Source organism: Panthera tigris, chromosome B2 (assembly GCF_018350195.1).
Source record: "Panthera tigris isolate Pti1 chromosome B2, P.tigris_Pti1_mat1.1, whole genome shotgun sequence".
Classification (NCBI taxonomy): domain Eukaryota; kingdom Metazoa; phylum Chordata; class Mammalia; order Carnivora; family Felidae; genus Panthera; species Panthera tigris.
In genome coordinates this window covers 84971215-84990489 of record NC_056664.1, presented here as the reverse complement: position 1 = coordinate 84990489, position 19275 = coordinate 84971215, and the positions used below count along the sequence as shown (strand labels likewise).

Here is a 19275-nt window from a genome sequence, read left to right as displayed (position 1 = left end):
TAGCTCAAAACTGTTTTGTTTTGTTTTGTTTTGTTTTGTTTTGTTCTGTTTTGTAAAGGAGGTTGGGGACCTAGGAGGTTAGGAAGCAGAAAATTATCTAATTATGTTTTTATGTCTGTCAATTTCAGATTTGATGTGATGATAGAAATAGAGTGATGATAAATAATTCCCATTGATCTACTATTAAATTTCAAGTTTACCTTAGACGTAAGGATTATAGCCTTCAAGATACTATATCTGGCTTTAGTCCCAAATAGCTGCCGTTTTTTGCCTATTCACTGTGCCAAGTATATATGCGTATATAGTCAATTTTTTATTTATTCCATTTTTATTATGGGCAAATGCAGTCACCTCATTTTTGCAAAAGAATGATAGCTCAGAATTGGTAAACAACTTGCTCAAAATCACACTACAACTAGGTGAAAAGAGGAGCTCTGATTGTGTTCATGCTTGTCTGTCTGCAAAGCCTCTTCCCTCACAGTCAGGCTTCTTTCTAAATCCTCTGGACAGTCTTCCCCAAGACTTCTTCATTAGTCCTCCTTTCTCCTCCCCAATTGTAAGCATTTCTGGACACTATTTCTTCTTTTTCTATGCTCCTTATTGAGCCAAGCTGGTGAAGTTACTTTGATAATCATTTAGGAGGGTAACTCCTTGCAAGCTACAATGTTGCTGTCCTTCTACACTTAACTCTACACTTAATCAGTTACATCTTTTTAAGTCAAACATTATGGTGAACAGTTGCTCTCTTGGCCTCCTGCTATTTACACATTTGTGTAATCTCCTCTTTAGTGCCCATTCGACCTTGTGACACATAGCCTTGGCAATGAAAACTGTGCATAACTTTATATTAGAAAACTATTCCAGCAGCTATCCCTGGGATTTTATTTCTAGGTGCTGTGATTTCACAAAAGCTCATAAGTTTTAATTTCTACTACGTAAAGTATTTATGCTGAAGTTTCTGGGTGGTGCAGCCGAAGGTTTTAAAGGATTTCTATAACCTCTCTCTTGGCTTTCTACTATAAGGGAGAGCCTCGCTGTGGGTAGCCTGAGCACGCCCCCCTTGTCATAACTGCTGCAGAGTGGAGGCCTCTGCATGGACCATCCCTCAGCCTCTTCTCTCTTTGTATCTTTTGAGCCTATTTCAGCCAACATTACCTACATAAAACTCAGGTGTCACTGTCAATATTTTTCTAATATTTTAAAAACTATTTTTCTAATCTTGTCTCTTGCAGGAACAATTAAACAATAGAGGAGAGTATAAGACTTTTTATTTCCCTTTTGGGGAGCTTGCCATGTGAGAAGTGCCATGGTTGAATGTTGGATAATCTTTTCCCAGCCAAATGAGAAACGCGATCATGAACATCTCTAGGTAAAAAAGGCTGGTGAAAATCTACAACCTCGAAAAGACTTCAGAGTAGCCTATTAGCAAGACATGGGTGATTTCCTCACAGAGCAGGATGAGTCAAAAAGCAAGAATAATGCAGAGGCCTCAGGGCCCCCAGAATGCTGACATCCTATCCCTTAGGTTTCTAGGCTTGGAAGACAGCTAGACATTGTAAGATTCTCATCTCACCATCACAGATTGCGTTTAATTTTTCATTACTGATAATTAAACTGACTTCCTCATGTTGAGGTTAAATTGCTTATGCATGCAAGGATCTAGTCCACATATTGCCCCAAATCACTTAGAGTCTCTTGGACTACAGAAAGGCTAGGCCTATCTGACTACAAATCTGTTTCTTTTTATTAAATAAGGTAACACAGTAATTTCTCTCAAGGTGAATTTGAATTCCAGGAGAAAAAAAAAATATTTTCCACAATATACTTTGAATAAGAAATTGTAAACCATAACAAAAAAGCAAAGCAAAACAAACTAATCACATAAACAAATTAACATAATGAAATTGAGAAAGACAAACAAAGGGAGTTAATGATGAGTATAGAGGAAGACAATGGATCTTGCAGGTAGGACCATAGACAGAGTGATATTTTTATTGTGATTTGAACATGGGCAAGATTTGGACATAAGGTTTAGAGAAGAGGCATGGCAGTGAAGACACTGGGAGAACATTCTACAAGTAGAGATATTTTATTAGAAGGAACAGATAAGAGAAGTATAAATAATATTCAGGGAAAAGGAGATGCCCTGGGGAGTAGGGTAGATGAACAAAAACAAATAAGGAGTAGGATTGGAATGTGGGCTTTATTTTCTAGGCATGAGAGAGATTTTGCAGACTTCTTAAAATCAGAATGACATATCAAAGAAGAAAATTGGGTGATTGGGCTGCAAAAATAAGGATGAATGTAGATGGGAAGATCTGTTGTAAGAGTAAAATACTCTCAGTTAAAGTTAATAAGGAGGCATCTCATTTTAGTTTTGATTTGTGTTTCCCTGATGATGAGTGATATTGAGCATCTTTTCATGTGTCTGTTAGCCATCTGGATGTATTCTTTGGAAAAATGTCTATTCATGTCATCTGCTTATTTTTTAACTGGATTATTTGAAATTTGGATGTTGAGTTTGATGAGTTCTTTATAGATTTTGGATACTAACCCCCTATCATATATGCAATTTGCAAATATCTTCTCTCATTCCAAAGGTTGTCTTTTTATTTCATTGATTGTTTCCTACACTGTGCAGAAGCTTCTTGAAGAAGTCCTAATAGTTCATTTTTACTTTGCTTCCCTGGCCTCTGGAGACATGTCGAGTAAGAACTTGGTCCAGCCAATGTCAAAGAGGTTGCTGCCTCTGTTCTCCTCTAGAATTTAGATGGTTTCCTGTCTTACATTTAGGTCTTTCATCCATTTTGAATTTATTTTTGTGCATGGTGTAAGAAATGTGGTCCATTTTCATTCTTCTGCACGCTGCTGTCCAGTTTTCCCAACACCATTTGTTGAAGAGACTGTCTTTGTTTCCCATTGGATACTCTTTCCTGCTTTGTTGAGATTGGCTGACCATATAGTTATGGGTCCATTTCTGGGTTTTCTATTATGTTCCATTGATCTATGTGTCTGTTTTTGTGCCAGGACCATGTTATCCTGAAGACTACAGTTTTGTAATATAGCTTGAAGTCCAGAATTGTGATGCCTCCAGCTTTGCTTTTCTTTTTCAGGATTGTTTTGGCTATTCAGGATCATTTGTGGTTCCATACAAATTTTAGGATTGTTTGTGCTAGCTCTGTAAAAAATGCTGGTGGTATTTTGATAGGGGTTGCATTAAATGTATAGATTGCTTTGGGTAGTATTGACATTTCGACAATATTTGCTCTTCCAATCCATGAACATCCCATGGGATGTCTTCCCATTTCCTTGTGTCATCTTCAAGTTCTTTCATAAGCGGTCTACAGTTTTCAGAGTACAGATCTTTTACCTCTTTTTATTCCTAGGTATCTTATGGTTTTCAGTGTAATTGCAAATGTGATTGATTCCTTGATTTCTCTTTCTGCTGCTTCATTATTGGTATATAGATATGCAACAGATTTCTTGTATCCTGTGACTTTGCTCAATTTGTGTTTCAGTTCTAGCAATTTTTTGGTGGAGTCTTTCTGATATTAAGGAGAGCACTTGTTGTGATGGACACTGGGTATTATATGTAAGTGGTAAATCACTAAATTCTACTCCTGAAACTAGAATTACACTATATGTTAACTGACTAGAATTTAAATAAAAACTTGAAACATTAAGTAGAATAAATTAAATAAGAATAAAGTTAATGAGGAAATCTATTAGGGAATTTAGAATAAATTTAGAATAAAGAAGAATTAGAATTTAGAATTTAGAATTTAGAATAAAGAAGAAGAAATGTTTGGGCAGGTGAAACTAAAAACCCCAGGATGTTAGGAGTTTCAAGGCAGATGAGCATTGATGAAGGTAAGGGATTCAGCTTGTTTAGCTTATTTTGAGTAGATGATATTAGAAGTAGGAAAGTGAGTAGGAAAAGGAAACCTTGAATGGTTTGGACAATATTCAGATAACTTCATTTTTAGAGATGTTAATTCTGAAGAAACGATGACAGGCAAATTTTCCAGCTGCATCCAAAAAGAGACATCATCAGTGTGGCCATCGGTAATCGGGCCATGTACAAAGAAGTGTGCCATCATGCAAAGGCCAAAAGCATCAATGTGCTAAGTGGATCACTATATTTACAGCTTGTGGTGAGATTCACAATACAATTATCCAGCTATGAACATTTATAAAATGAAAAGAATGGTGCTTAAAAATCAAGTTTAAGCACCTTTCCACAGGACATGGATGGATGGTACTATTTTTCACCTAAAACAATGTGGTTTACTGAGAAATGAATAGATAACTTCTTTTTCCATGACCAAAATTGGAAAGTTAAAATGGACGAATAGATGGAAAAAAAGAGTCTGGACAACAGAGTATTATACACTATAAGTGAGGAGGACAAAGAGAGGGAAGGGAGGCCATCCAATATCCTGGGATAGGAAAGGCAGCAAAGGAAGCATCCCCATGTATACCTCCCAGTGCATGAGGCATACAGAAGAAATGAAAGAGACAAAGGAGAATGAGAAAACACAAACACAGTTATGAGGTTCTATGACAAGGGTAGCAAACCCTAGGGATGATGGAAATATCATGCTAGCACACTTGGTGAGGGAGTCGGCAGTCCCTCTTGAAATGAGGATGGAGGCCCTGTGAGACGATGATCAACTCATGTATCAACTGATGGTATCAATAAGGACTAAGCAACTTCAGAAAATGAAAGACCAAGAGCATGAGGACAGATAGTAAATGGAATAAAACAGTTGTAGCCTTGTAGTCTTGCAAGTTATTATCAACCCTTAAGAAGGATATTAATCGTAGACTCTAATATATAGTATACTGCTCTCTTGGAGATATTCATGATTCATTGTCTGTAATTTAATGATTTATTAACTGTAGTCATTTTTTTTAAATTTAATAAGAATTCCTCTTTCAGTTATTCCCAAATAAAAGGTGCAGGGCCCTGTATTTTCTAGTGACTGCTATATCCCCAGCACCTAGCACAAATTCAGACTATAGGGAACAATAAATATTTTTGAAGTAATAAATGAGTAGGTGAGTAAATGACTAAACTCAGTCCCAAATTTACTATGGCACAGAAGTCATGTAAGAGAACTTCTTGGATTCAAGTAGACTCTAATGAACATCTTGTCTTCACAATAGAGTCAAAGTAGGAGATAAACCATCCCACCTCAGCTTCTACCAACATGGTAAAAGTCTGTCTCTGACAGTTACAGATTCAAGTACAATTCTCTCTTAAAATGTTTGCTGCTGAAGAGAGAAGTAGGACAGTGATTTAAAATGGTAGTAGTTTGGAGATATGTTTTGAAAAATTATCATTCAACATTGTCCTATGTACCTGGTGAAATGTAAAACTCTGCAACACATTAAAATGCTTTCAATGTGTACTTTCAATAGGTACTAAATAATTTAATTTAAAATAATTAAACATGTTAATAAATGTATAGGTTTATAACCAGTGTTAGAAACCATTGCCCCTATCCTCCTCACAAGGTACATTTTCTGTGAGCAGAAAAATAATTATTTGCTATTATGTAGCATGTAAGATTTAACTAACTCTACTACACTGTCTAAAAGATACTGGATGAATAGTGACCACATACATTTCAGTGATGGTGTATGGTAATAAACTGATATTACTTTCACATCAATCATTTTGTCTCTTCTAACATATTTTTCTAAACCCCTGTATTTTCTTTTTCTCAACTACATGCCCAAAATACAGTCCTTAATATTAATAGACACTTATTTTTTATTGAATATTCTATAAGGGCTCTTAATGTACTAGAGTTTTTGGCTCTCCATTTTGGTTCTTTATACTTAAGCCAGCTGTACAAGGTTCCATTTTTGTATATACAACTACTTTTAGCACAGTAGACTGCCAAATTTCACGGACTTTTTTTTTTTCATGCTGCCTGTGCTATATTTATTATTCTCCTCAGAGTTTTCAAATTTAACAAATTCACAGATGCTTTCTCTGTCTAGGCTCATTTATGTAGATTTTTTAACAGTAAATATGTCTACTGACCCACTCAACACTTCTCTTCTTGCAGCTCTGGTAAATTCTTGGTGTTTTAATCATCCCTTCTTCTCCTCAGAAACTTGCCTTAGTATAATCATTTCATTATGTGATGTTTGAAAACTGTTCTTAACCATGATAGCATGGAGGTTAATAGGACTTAGAATATTGTTTGCAGAGAATTTTATGATCTCCACACACCCATTTGTTTTTTATTAAAAGACATTTTAACCCCACCCCACCCCCATTGAGGAGAGATCAATACAACTTTATGTTTTATGATCAAGAGTTCTTGGCAGGACACCTCATTGATTTCAGAGACAAATTTGAACATATTCTTGATGATGCTGGAAACTAATATCTTAGCAGTGAAATCTTTTTTTTTTTTTTTTTGGACCATGTCCAACGAAATTTCCAGAAAATTTAGTTATTATTTAACAAGAAGAAATAAGCTGTATTTTCCTTTGGTAAATTTCATATTCTCCTCCCTACATATCCTAGGCATTTAAATTGTAAGGAAAAAATATAATTAGAAAAAAACTGTTAACTATTCTCTTAAAGTATAGAGATAAGAATGACCTTTAATCTTATTAGTAGCTTGAGTTTAAGATGATGATCTAATATCTTTGTTTTAATTCTAAAATTATAGCTTTCCACATCTTTCTGTTGACCTGATGCTTAGGACATTAGAGAATGCCTGTATAATTGAAATATTAGCATTTTTAATGATACTGGATTTGAAAGACTTTATTCTTAGGATCAGTGAGTCACATGGTAAATTCCACTTTAGTTGTTCATGATGATGACACCATTTCTTTATACTACAATTTCCATGTGTGCATGAATGATGTTATTTGATCTGTGTTAAAAAATAAACACTCATTAAATTTCTTGTCAATCTCTAGTCTAGCACAGTTAATTCCACTCAGTAGTTACTGTTGACGATAATAAATTGAGAGAACGAATTAGCCACAGCATTTCTGATGCAAATTTTGCATTTGGTTAAAAACGATAAATGTTGAGGATCTAAGTGCTACTGAGATTATCAATTTCCCTGCATTTGATGAAAGTCTGTTTTGTTTATTTTCTCATGGACTTATATTACCATGTTCTGCCTATCATAACTGATGCTTCTGTAACAGCCACTTTTTTAAAGATCTTCATTCTTTTATATACCTAATCGAGAAGTTATCCTGAGATTTAATGACTCTTAATAGACATAATAGACACTTAACTAATGTTATCTCTTTTGCTCTTCTGTTAGCACCCAGAAATTAAACCTACAATACCAATCAGAACTGAAATCTCAGACTGAGAATAGACTGATGAAAAAAAAAATCTGTAATTATAGTTCCAAGAGAAATTACTGGGATAAAGTTAAACACTGTTTGTCCATGGCTCTCAAAATGCAAATTTTGGTATGAATTTCTATTTTAATAATATATAAGGACATTTCAGTTAACTTCCAAAGAAAATTAAAATGTTGTCAATAATTTCATATATTCTGTTTTCCTTTTATGCCATTGGAGTCCATTTTTCAATACTTGGTAGACATATTTTTTAATGTATTACTATTACAGAGTGAAATCCCATTTGACATACCAGAGATTATGAACCTGCTTTAGTCTAAGGATAATTGTGTTAATTTTTCCCTTAGATTAATTTCTATAAATGGCTTTCCTTCTTTCAAATGGACATTGGATTCTCATAAAACTAAATTATTTTGTGGATTTTAAAATATCATATTTAAAGTATGCAGAATCCATTGGAACAATAGACAAATTCTCTAAAGTTATTCTCTTTAGGGATCGTATTTTTCATAAACATTCTTTTAATAGATATCAGACTGAAATTCAATCTAGAACATATGAACTGAAAACATAGAAGAAATATAGCTAGTTAGTATTTAAAGAGAAGATTAATGGGGAGGAAAAAAGGTATGCCCCTGGCCAAATGAAACAGTGAAATTGTTTTATTTTAAACTCATAGATGAATGATTCATACAAAATACTGCACATGTAAAAATAAAGAATTTTAGAAGAGTTATCAAACAATAATTTAAGCATAATATGGTGTCATACTTGGCAATATGGAAAATAAAGTAGACTATACTTGCCCCAAAAATATTCAACACAGACCATACTAAAAATGATCAACGTAGCCATAATACTGATTAAAAAGGATGGTTTTATTTTGTACGCTTCGTTAAAAGTAAAACTATGGAGAAAATATAGAGGCTTAAGAGCAACCAAGTTAGAAACTAGAATTGTTCATCTGTAAACTGACCAGAACTTTACCAGAATACCTGGTAAAAGAATAGTAAGAGACAGATCTAAATGACACTAAACAATCAGAATAGTATTTAGTTTAGAATTGGACATATTAGCTATATACTAATGATGGCAATATGGCAAAACTGATTTCACAGCCACAGAATTTTATTCTGACAGCACAAAACACATAAATCTCTAATTGGATTATTTAATAATATGCATTATCATTTAAATTTATTTTTACACATTAAAAAATATTCTACATTTAATGTAATCCCTACCAAATACCACCAGCATTCTTCACAGAACTAGAAAAAATAATCCTAAAACTTGTATGGAACCACAATAGACCCCAAATAGCCAAAGCAACCTTAAAAAAGAAAAGAAGGCATCACAATTCCAGACTTCAAGTTATATTAAAAGCTGTACTAATTAAAACAGTATGGTACTGGCACAAAATAGACATGTAGGTCAATAGAACCGAATAGAAAACCCAGAAATGAACTCACAACTATTATGGTCAATTAATCTTCAACAAAGCAGTAAAGAATATCCAATGGGCTAAAGAAAGTCTTTTCAGCAAATGGTTTTGGGAACACTGGACAGCAACATGCAGAGGAATAAAAGTGGACCACCTTCTTACACTGGATACAAACATAAATTCAAAATGGATGACAGACCTAAGTGTGAGACCAGAAACCATAAAAGTTCTAGAAGAGCACACAGACAGTAACTTCTTTGACATCAGTCATAGCAATTTCTTTCCAGATACGTAACCTAAAGCAAGGGAAACAAAAGAAAAAATAAACTATTGGGACTACAGTAAAATAAAAATTTTCTGCACAGTGAAGGAAATGATCAACAAAACTAAAAGACAACCTATGGATTAAGAGAAGATATTTGCAAAGGACATGTCTGGTAAGGGGTTAGTATCTAAAATATATAAAGAACTTATGAAAGTCAACCACCAAAAAATAAGTAATCTGATCGAAAATAGGCAGAAGATAGGAATAGACATTTTTCCAAAGAAGACATACAAATGACCAACAGACCCATGAAAAGATGCTGAACATCACTCATCATCAGGGAAATGTAAATAAAAAAGACAATGATATATCACCTCACACCTGTCAGAATGGCTAAAATCAACAATACAAGAAACAACAGGTGTTGGGGAGGATGTGGAGAAAGGGAACCCTCTTGCAATATTGATGAGACTGAGAACTGGTAAAGCCACTCTGGCAAACAGTATGAAGTTTCCTCAAAAAGTTAAAAATAGAACTACCCCAGGATCCAGTAATTACACTAGTAGGTATTTACCCAAAAAATACAAAAATACTAATTCAAAGGAAAATATGATCTCCCAATGTTTATAGCAGTGTTATCTACAATAGCTAAATTATGGAAACAGCTCAAGTGTCCATCAACTGATGACTAGATAAGGAAGAGGTGATATATGTATCTGATGGAATATTATTCAGCCATAAAAAAAGAATGAAATCTTGCCATTTGCAACAACACGGATGGAGTAAGAGAGTATTATGCTAAGTGAAATAAGTCAGTCAGAGAAAGACAAATATGATAGGATTTCACCCAGATGTATACTTTAAGAAACAAAACAAATGAGCAAAGGGCAAGAAAAGAGAGAGAGGGCAAACCAAGAAACAGACTCTTAACTATAGAGAACAAACTGATGGCTACCTGAATGGAGGTGGGTGAGGGGATGGGTTAAAGAGGTGATGGGGATTAATGGGTGCACTTGTGATGAGCACTGGGTGTTGTATGGAGGTGTTAAATCACTATATTGTACATCTAAAATTAATATTATATTGTATGTTCACTAACTGCAATTTAAATAAAAACTTTAAAAAGTAGTTATTCTAATTGATATAATTCACAATAATTACATCAGAATCTCAAAACAATTCACTGCTTACTTACAGCTTCTGAAGAACTTAGAACAGTACCTAGTATACAATAAGCTATACATGTTTTATTAATGCTATATATTATGTTGTATTATATAAATATTTATAAGCACTCTATATATTATTGCTATTCATTCTCAAAGACGTTTTAAAATTTATATAACCCTTAAATGGTAGCTGTAGATATGAAATCAACTGCTCTTACTAGGGAAAATTTAAAAATCAATGCCTTCAGTTAAAATTCAGAGGGTTATAAAAGTGAATAGAGAGTTCAGTTTTATATAATGCATATACAGAGTGCCTAATCTACATATAATTTATACAAATGTTTCCACAGTTGGAGACTTAACTCCTGAGAAGTTTTAAAGGATATTCTGTGCAGGCAGGAAACATTTACCATGATTCCAAATGTTTCCGAGAAGCTTTTTTTTTTTTTTTTTTTTTTTTTAATGTTACTCACAGGGGTGGGTTGGGACTAGTCTGACCTCCATTGCCCACAGAGTCCCATGTCTTTGGCAGAATTCTCAATGATAGAAGGGGATGACTTGGTTTCTTTCCAAAGAGCATCTAAATGAATAGGCTGCTTTCCTTCTGATTTTACAGATGATAAGTCCTTTAGAATGTCCTTAACAATTGGGCTTCTTTGGAAATAAGTGAATTTCAGAATTTAGCATCTTCTAACACTAGCTGAGGCCTCCTGTGCTCTTACACAAGAGAACAGACCCCTCAAGAGTGACACAGCTCCTTTCCCAGCTACAAATGGTGCCATAGAAACCAGAACAGCTTTGAGAATGTAACCACTGGGTTGCTGTGTTTAGATTAGTGGCAGTATTAACCATCAATCCTATTTAATCTTTGGGCTGTCCTCAGTGATTGGTGGAAATTATAAAGCATGTGTCGGAATGCTTCTGTTTCAGTGTTGGGGGCATAGGGACCCTAGCATGAGAGCCTGATCAGGAACATTCAGGGCAATTAGGCCATCTAAAAGCATAAAATATCATGAAGACTTCAGTTTTTCCATTTCATTTTCTTTTAAAATGGAATTTATTTTCATCTGGTCCATTATTTAAAAAGTCTAATGACTTAGCGGATATATATTTTTAATGTTTTATTTACTTTTGAGAGAGAGTGTGTGAGCAGGATAGGGGCAGAGAGGAAGACAGAAGATCCAAAGCAAGTTCTGTGCTGACAGCAGCAAGACCAATGTGGGGCTTGAATTTGCAGACTGTGAGATCATGACCTGAGCTGAAGTTGGACACTCAACTGACTGAACCACCCAGGTGCCCATCACTTAGCTGATGTTTTTTAATAAAAAATAAACTTTACCATATTTATAAGATAATTGAGCTTCAACAAGTTATTTTTATTTCTGAATGTCTGTTTTCCCCTTCGTAAAATAGTGATATTAATAACAATACCTGCCCCCATAGAATTGTTGAAGGAATTAAATGAGGTAATACACAGAACAGTACATTTTCTGAAACACAATATATCCTCCGTAAGTGCAATAATGATGATGATCATCAATTTTTCTCAAAGAGCATTTACTAGTAATAGTAAAACAATAATTTACATGTATCAAATGCTGACAATACACCAGACACTTTTCCAAGTATCTTGTAAGATTATTAAATTTCATTTTTTTAATTCATTCAACCTACTTATCCAGTGCCTAATTCGTGCAGGTTATGTTCTAAGTGCCATATAAACAGACGAAAACACACCCTATAGTGATATTTTTACTTTACAGGACTGAATATAGAACCTTAACAAATACTGGGACTTTTAATGTATTAATGACATGGGGAAGCCGAAAGCAGGGTATATGGAAGGTTTATCGGAATTTCTGTCACGGAGGGCAGTCTAGAGAGGCTGTCTCTGAGAAAGTGGTATTTATGGAAAGACTTGGAGGAAATGAGGAGTAAACACAGGGATGCTGAGGAGGAATGCTCCCGGCAAAGGGGGCGGAGTGTTCAAATCCCTGAAGGAGGAGTAGCCTCGGCATGCTTGGTGAAGCACCAGGGAAGCCAAGGTGGCTGGCCTTGCAGGGTCAAGGTGGAAGCAAGGGAGGATGCTACCCAGAATCTCAGAGGGGGGCTTGACCCTGCGGGCACCCTGACTTCATACTCAGTCGCACGAACTGTGAGACAATGAATTTCTATTTTTGTCAGCCATTCATTCTGTGGCACTGTTACAGCCGTCCTGGGGAGCTGACACACTCCGTGCTCCGTGTTCTGACTTCCGAGAGAAATACAGAAGGGTAAACTATACTACTCCAATACTTTCAGAGTGCCCTCTTTACAATAAGAAAGCAGATTTCTTCTCTTAAGCAAAGGTGTGGACAACAAAACATATCTTGAGTGACGTGATGAATTATCAAATGTAACTACAGCAGCTAAGGCTTGAGTGTTTAAGTTTTTGTTTTTTTGTTTTTTTTGTGGGTTTTTTTGGCTGACATCTATTGAGTTTACTGCACAACACACACCATGCTATGTTCATTAGCCTGTACTGCTGTCAGAGCAATTCTATGAGTTAAGGGCCATTTATAGCTCTCCATTTTTTCAAAGGAGAGGTAGAGTGACTTTGGAAGTTTGGTGGCAGTTTGAACCTAGACCATCTGACCTCTCACTGCTGTGCATAACCTATGCTCCCTGCAGCATTCTGTCTCAGAACCACTACTGCATCGGCTACATTTTTAAAAAGACAATGCGGTTTCTTTAGTTATTAATTTAAAACTTCCGTCACCTTGTTTTCCTGAGCCTTTTGTTTGTTTGCTACTGGTCTTTAATTTCTTTGCCTGTAGTTTGCTTTCAGTTCCATCAGCTACTTTGATGTCTGTTTAATATTGAATTAGCATTCCAGCAATCTCTCTGCCAGCACTAAATTGGCTCATTTTCTCTTCAACAGTTCGGTACACTGACCATGCACAGCAGCCTGTGTGATTTGCTAAATTGAGTCACTTGTGCTGTTATTTATGCTTACTATGAACTATTATTTACATGGCAAGCTGTAATCTTGATTTATAATGATAACATTAATTGACTGCATTTGACTGTGCACCTTAACTCTACATAATTTGCCTATAAATTTTCAGAATTTTGTGTTGTTTAGCATGGGAGGCTCATGACCATTTTTGCAAGGCTGCCCTATCGATGTTGTTCTCGCTAATTGGCTGGAGGTGGTGTAGAGCTTAACCTTAGAGAAAGGTTTACGGTTTTCTGCCAGAACAAAATTCCCCTTTATCCCACCTTAGCAATGTTTTCCTCTCCTACTGCTTTCTAAATCACAAGGCCATGAGACCACTGGTTTCCACCTGTGACCAGATAAATTCACCATTCAGTCACAAACATGAATTCCCATGAAAATCCAACTGAAGCTAATAGAAAAGGCAGAGATCAGTAGGAAGTTACAATGGCTTTTCCATTAAGCTCTCTGAATCTGTTGGTTTTAATAACTGGCATTACCTACTTTAGTCTCCACACCAGTGTTCTGCACCTAGGCTTTGTGTCAGAACCACCTGTGGAATTTTTTAAATGGTACGTGGGGTGAAAAACTTTTTATTTCATTGTCTTTCTCAGGGGGTGGAGGGGGCAGGGAAGGATGCTGGCAAATCTGTTTGTAAATCACAGCACATCTAATGCACCGCCCAATTGAGAAGTTTCTCTCTCCACGGTCAGAAGGTAAATGAGGAACAGGATGCGAAAATACACTGTCAGAGCCCCACTCTATTCTGGGAAACTGGTAAACAGACCATATTTAGAGAGGTTCCAAGTCTGGTTTGAATCACTTTGGGTCACTTATCCTTTCTCACTCTGCCGTTTCCGTAAGACACACCTTTGTGTTTAACCTCAAATGACTTAGTAAAATAGCTCAGGGAGGAAAGGGAACCAATAATGCTGAAGGCAAAATGAGAAGCCCCACAGTTTCATGAAGTCATTGGTTCACCTATAGAGTTAATTGGGAACAACCGCACTTTCTTCACCAACTGCCTCTCTGGGCCCTCCCAAAGGCCTGGTCACCACAGGGCAATTTCTCTTCTTTGTCCTAATCTGGAGATGGCAATAAATAGGTACTGTTATGCTTTCAAGATAAACTGCATTCCACTTAAAATATTTAATATCCCCAGTAATACTTCACACACATTGTAGATCAATTCATTTGTCTATTATCTGGTTTTGAACAGAAGATAAAATAATCACTTTGTAGAGTAAAAATAAACAAAATGCAAGTCTATCTAATGTTACAATTATTCCAATTTGATGACCTGCCCCCTGTGCAGCTTTACGCATTGATAATGCGTGGTGCTTTGCTATGAGTGACAGAGCCCTGGTATCTAAAAAGCAGAACTGTTAGCAAATTAATGGATTGGAAGATTCAAGGAAGTAAATATGATAATTCTCCCCAAATTCATATAGGTTTGAAGCAATTTCTGTCAAGATCAGAACATAGATTTTGGTAGACATAAAGACGTTTATTATTATTTTTACATGCAAGGGCATGGGACCTCGAAAAAGAAGAATAGGGGCACCTGGATGGCTCAGTTAGTCAAGTGTCCAACTCCTGATTTTGGCTTAGGTCATGATCCCAGGGTCATGGGTTCAAGCTCTTCATCGGGCTCCGTGCTGAGCATGGAGCCTGCATGAGATTCTCTTGTCTCTGTCTCTGCCCCTGCCCTGCTCTCTCTCTTTCTCTAAAATAAAGTTAATTTAAAAAAGAAAATACACATAAAAAGTAAAGTGGAAGGAATCACTCCACCCAATTTTAATATTTACTACATAGTAAGCATAATTAAGACACTGGTATTACTGGCAGAATAGATATATAGAATTTGTCTGATTTAATTTTTCTATCTACAACCAAGGAAAGAATATCCTGTTCTTTGAATAGCTTCGTTTTGGCATTTGTGACCAGCATGGTTTAGGAGTGATGCATGGACAAAAATGTTCAGCCATTAGGTAACCTATTATATCATTCAGTAAACTTCCTTTTTCTTTTTTTAAGTTTATTTATTGACTTTGAAAGAATGAGCAAGCTGAGGAGGGGCAGAGTGAAGGAGAGAGAGAGTCCCAAGCAGGTTCCACACTGCCAGAGTGAAGCCATATGCAGGGTTCAAACCCATGAGAACATGACCTGAGCCAAAATCAAGAGTCAGAGGCTTAATGGACTGAACCACCCAGGCACCCCAGTAACCTTTCTTTTTCTTTCAGCATTTTAAATATTCAAGTGATTGTTTCAATATGACAGTACTTTTCTACCTGTATGTAATTGTTACTAATTGTTATTCTTTGATGATGTACATATAATTGTAACAAATTACAAAAATATACTTTTTTAAATTTAATTTTAGGGGCGCCTGGGAGTCTCAGTGGGTTGAGTGCTCAACTTTGGCTCAGGTCATGATCTCACTGATTGTAGGTTCAAACCCCACATTGGTCTCTGTGCTGACAGCTCAGAGCCTGGAGCCTGCTTCAGAATCTGTGTCTCCCTCTCTCTCTGCCCCTCCCCCACTCACACTCGCTCACTCTCTCAAAAATAAATAAACATTAAAAAACATTTTTAATAATAATAAAATTTGAAGACAAAATTTGAAACTCATTGGCCATATTTAATTTGAAATTATAATGGGGAATGTGGAAAATTCTATTACATGAAGCCACAAATGTAATTTTATAAATTTCTCCCTTGGTAAAATTTGCCAATATATATTTCAGTTAATAAAATCCTAAATTGAGGGCGCCTGGGTAGCTCAGCTGTTAAGCATGTGACTTTGGCTCAGGTCATGATCTCATGGTTCGTGAGTTCAAGTACCACATCAGGTGAGCTAGTCCCTTGCTTTAGGTGAGCCCCACTTCCCACTTCTCTCTCTCTCTCTCTCTCTCTCTCTCTCTCTATCCCTCCCGAGATTCCTTCTTTCTTTCTCTCTCTCTCTGCCCCATGCTCACTTGCACTCTAAATAAATAAATAAATTCCTAGATTGACAAGTTTCAAATGTTTATCTTGCCCCACTCTCTCTACTCCAAAAAGAGATGAGACCACTTATCTTAGGTCAAAATAATCTGTGAATTTAACCAAGTATGATCACCTCTCCATCCTGTATTTTTTCTATTTTGCTTAACTGCTACAAATTAGATTTTGGATAAAAGAACAATTCTGATCCTGTTTTTTAACCTTCGTTTTTGAAATTGTGAGATATGGTCACTTTGCAAGCCAACTGCATGGAAAAGTTTCTTCAGTGCAGATTTCCAGGACCCACTTCAGACCTACTGAATCCAAATCTCTGCACGTCGGCCCCAAATCTGTGTTTTTAAAAGTTCTCCATATGATTCTTAACCTGCCATAAATTTTTAGTCTTACTCCAGAGAATGTTTTTCTCTAGACTCCAAAATATTTTCTTCTCTGTAGACTCTATAGCACATATTAGTAAAATTATGCATCCTAAAATCACTTTGACAATCACTATTGTTATTTCCTTTCCTTTGTTGAAACAGTGGTTCATTTGTAACACCCACATGCATTTATTTTGACAAAAATCATACCATGAACATGAGATGAATTAGACATGATTTCATCTGCAAATGCCCATTTGCTTTTATTATTCATTTGTATTAATTCAATCCAGACCAACCTATTTTCCTAAAATAACATGAGAAGCATTAAACCCAGAGAAAGCAGTGAAAGAACTGAGATTATTTTGCTTGAAGCCTAGTCTGCTATAAAGCAGGCACAATGCATCTATGTTAGGAGATCCACGTTCTACTCCTTTCTCACCAAGCATTTTCATTTTCCCCTGTGATCTTCAGTTTTTTGTGCAGATTTATTATTATACAGATACTTAACAGAGGAAGTAGAATTCTTAGAAGCATAAGGCTTTCATGGCCACTCCATACATTGTGTCTTGTACGCGCGCGCGCGCGCACACACACACACACACACACACACACACACACACACACACACTTAAATACAGGCTCAACAATAACCCATTAGTCTCCATCTTTAAAGGACAGGATATCAACAAATTGGTGTGAAACTGCGGCAGAAGATTTTCATAGCTATGCTCTGAAATGGTGTAGCAATAGGCAGGATTATTTTACAATTGGATTAAAAAATTTATTATTTAAAGATCAGTGACCCTGCCCTCCCAGATACTATGCCACCTCCTGTTACCACAGACTCAGTCCTTCCACAATTGGTCATGATCTTGATGCCTCTTTTTAAACTTGTTTCTTTCAATATTTACTTCTCCACTCTGCGTTTTCAGTGTTTCCCTCCATTAAAATCATTCCTGCATTCAAATATGCCCTGCTATACTTCTATATTAAATAATAATAATAATAAGTAAAAACCCCTCTCTGACAAACCTTACATCTAACATATAAAACCCTTCTGCTTTTCTTCATGTAAGTTTCTCAAAAAAGCCATTTAGGATGACTGTTTTCATTTAATCCAATTTCCTTTCACTCCAAAATGTACTCCAATCTGGCTTCTACTCAAATTGCTACAAGAAAACTGCTCCCTCATCAGTCCTTAATGGCTAATGGATTTAAATGACCCCACATTTTAATCTCTAGCCATGAACCTGCTAACAAGATGCAAATTTATGTATGCACCTACCCAACTGACACATTCACCAGAACGCTTCCGGATGATAAACTTTTATGTTCCAAAATTTACTTTTTGCTCTTTTCGATCAGATTTTGCTTAATTTCTTGCTTTGTTTTTTCTCATTTTTTTTAAATGGCACCTCCATGATGCAGATACTCAAAATAGATATTTTTAAATCGTTCTTGTCACTTCTCTCATTCTCTGCTCTTGCTCAGTCTGTTCTCATTCTCTGTAATTCTTGACTTGTAGTTGTTTACATTTCTATTGGCATCACTAACTCACGACACTATCATTTTTTACTACAATAGACTCCTGTTTTGTGTGCTTGCTTTATTCTTGCCCTCAAATATGTCATTATTCATAAATTTCAAAATGCTATTTTGCAACTGGACACTTAATCATGTTATCACCCTACTAAAAACAAAATTCAATGGCATTCAATGAGTTATTCCAGGAAGTAAAACTGACCCTATAGGATCTTGGTTTGAATACCTCCCCAACTTCATCTCTAGACATTTTCTCCTTAACTCACTGTGTCAGTAACACTGTCCTCCTTCCAATTCCTTGAATTTACTGACTTCCTACACCAGGCATTCGCACATGCTATCAATTCTATGAAATGTCCTTCACTTGTCTACAATTTCGTCAAAGTCCAGATCTTAATTTAAATTCCATGTCCTCAGACTCTGCCTTAATTCTCTTAAACTTATAAAATGTGCTTCTTTGGGATAGGTGATTTTTCAAAAAAAAAATGTGCTCTTGTATTCATTTCTTTATTTTCAGTTTGTGTTTCCTACTAAAGGGTAAGTTTCATGAGAGCATACCTTGTATTTTTTTAACACGTATACCTGACACTTGTCATAGAACGTGGAAATATAAGGTATTCAATAATTATTTGTTGAATAAATGGATTAAATGATAAACAACTGTGATAAACTTTACTTCTTTCTTTCAAGATCTCAAACTAGCATATGATGATGCATCTATGACATGTGTTACATGATATAAAGCCAAATAATATACAACATTTAGGGATTCTGAATTTGTTTTAGCAAATTAATGTAACCTCATTATAAATTGCTTGGAGCTATCCATTTACAAAATAATGCTACAAATGTGTAAAATGAAAGCACTGAAAAATGATTCCAATTTTAGAAAAGAACATTTTGAATGAGAACATTAACATTTGCAAAAACATTTATTTTCAATTTTTAGCAAGATGACTAAATGGCAATATGTGCTTTTGCTTTCTGCACGAAGGTGTAGCTGGTTGATTTTACGTATATGCTGGAGTATATTACATACTAAAACAACATGTTGAATCCAATTGCTCTCATTTCTCAATTTCAGCCCAGGATATGTTGTAATAGAGTCACGATCTGCTTAATGACACTATGACTTCTGCTTAATATGAGTTATAAAT

The 19275-nt window shown here is 35.6% G+C and overlaps 1 long non-coding RNA gene across 1 annotated transcript in view; it reads left to right on the top strand.

The window, feature by feature from the left end:
• The first annotated feature begins 3798 nt into the window (after nt 1-3798).
• Nucleotides 3799-19275, top strand: part of LOC122238412 — a 39247-nt gene continuing 23770 nt past the window's right edge. Inside the window, exon 1 of the long non-coding RNA XR_006217327.1 lies at nt 3799-3870. This is a non-coding gene — a long non-coding RNA (uncharacterized LOC122238412). The remainder of the gene's footprint in view (nt 3871-19275) is intronic.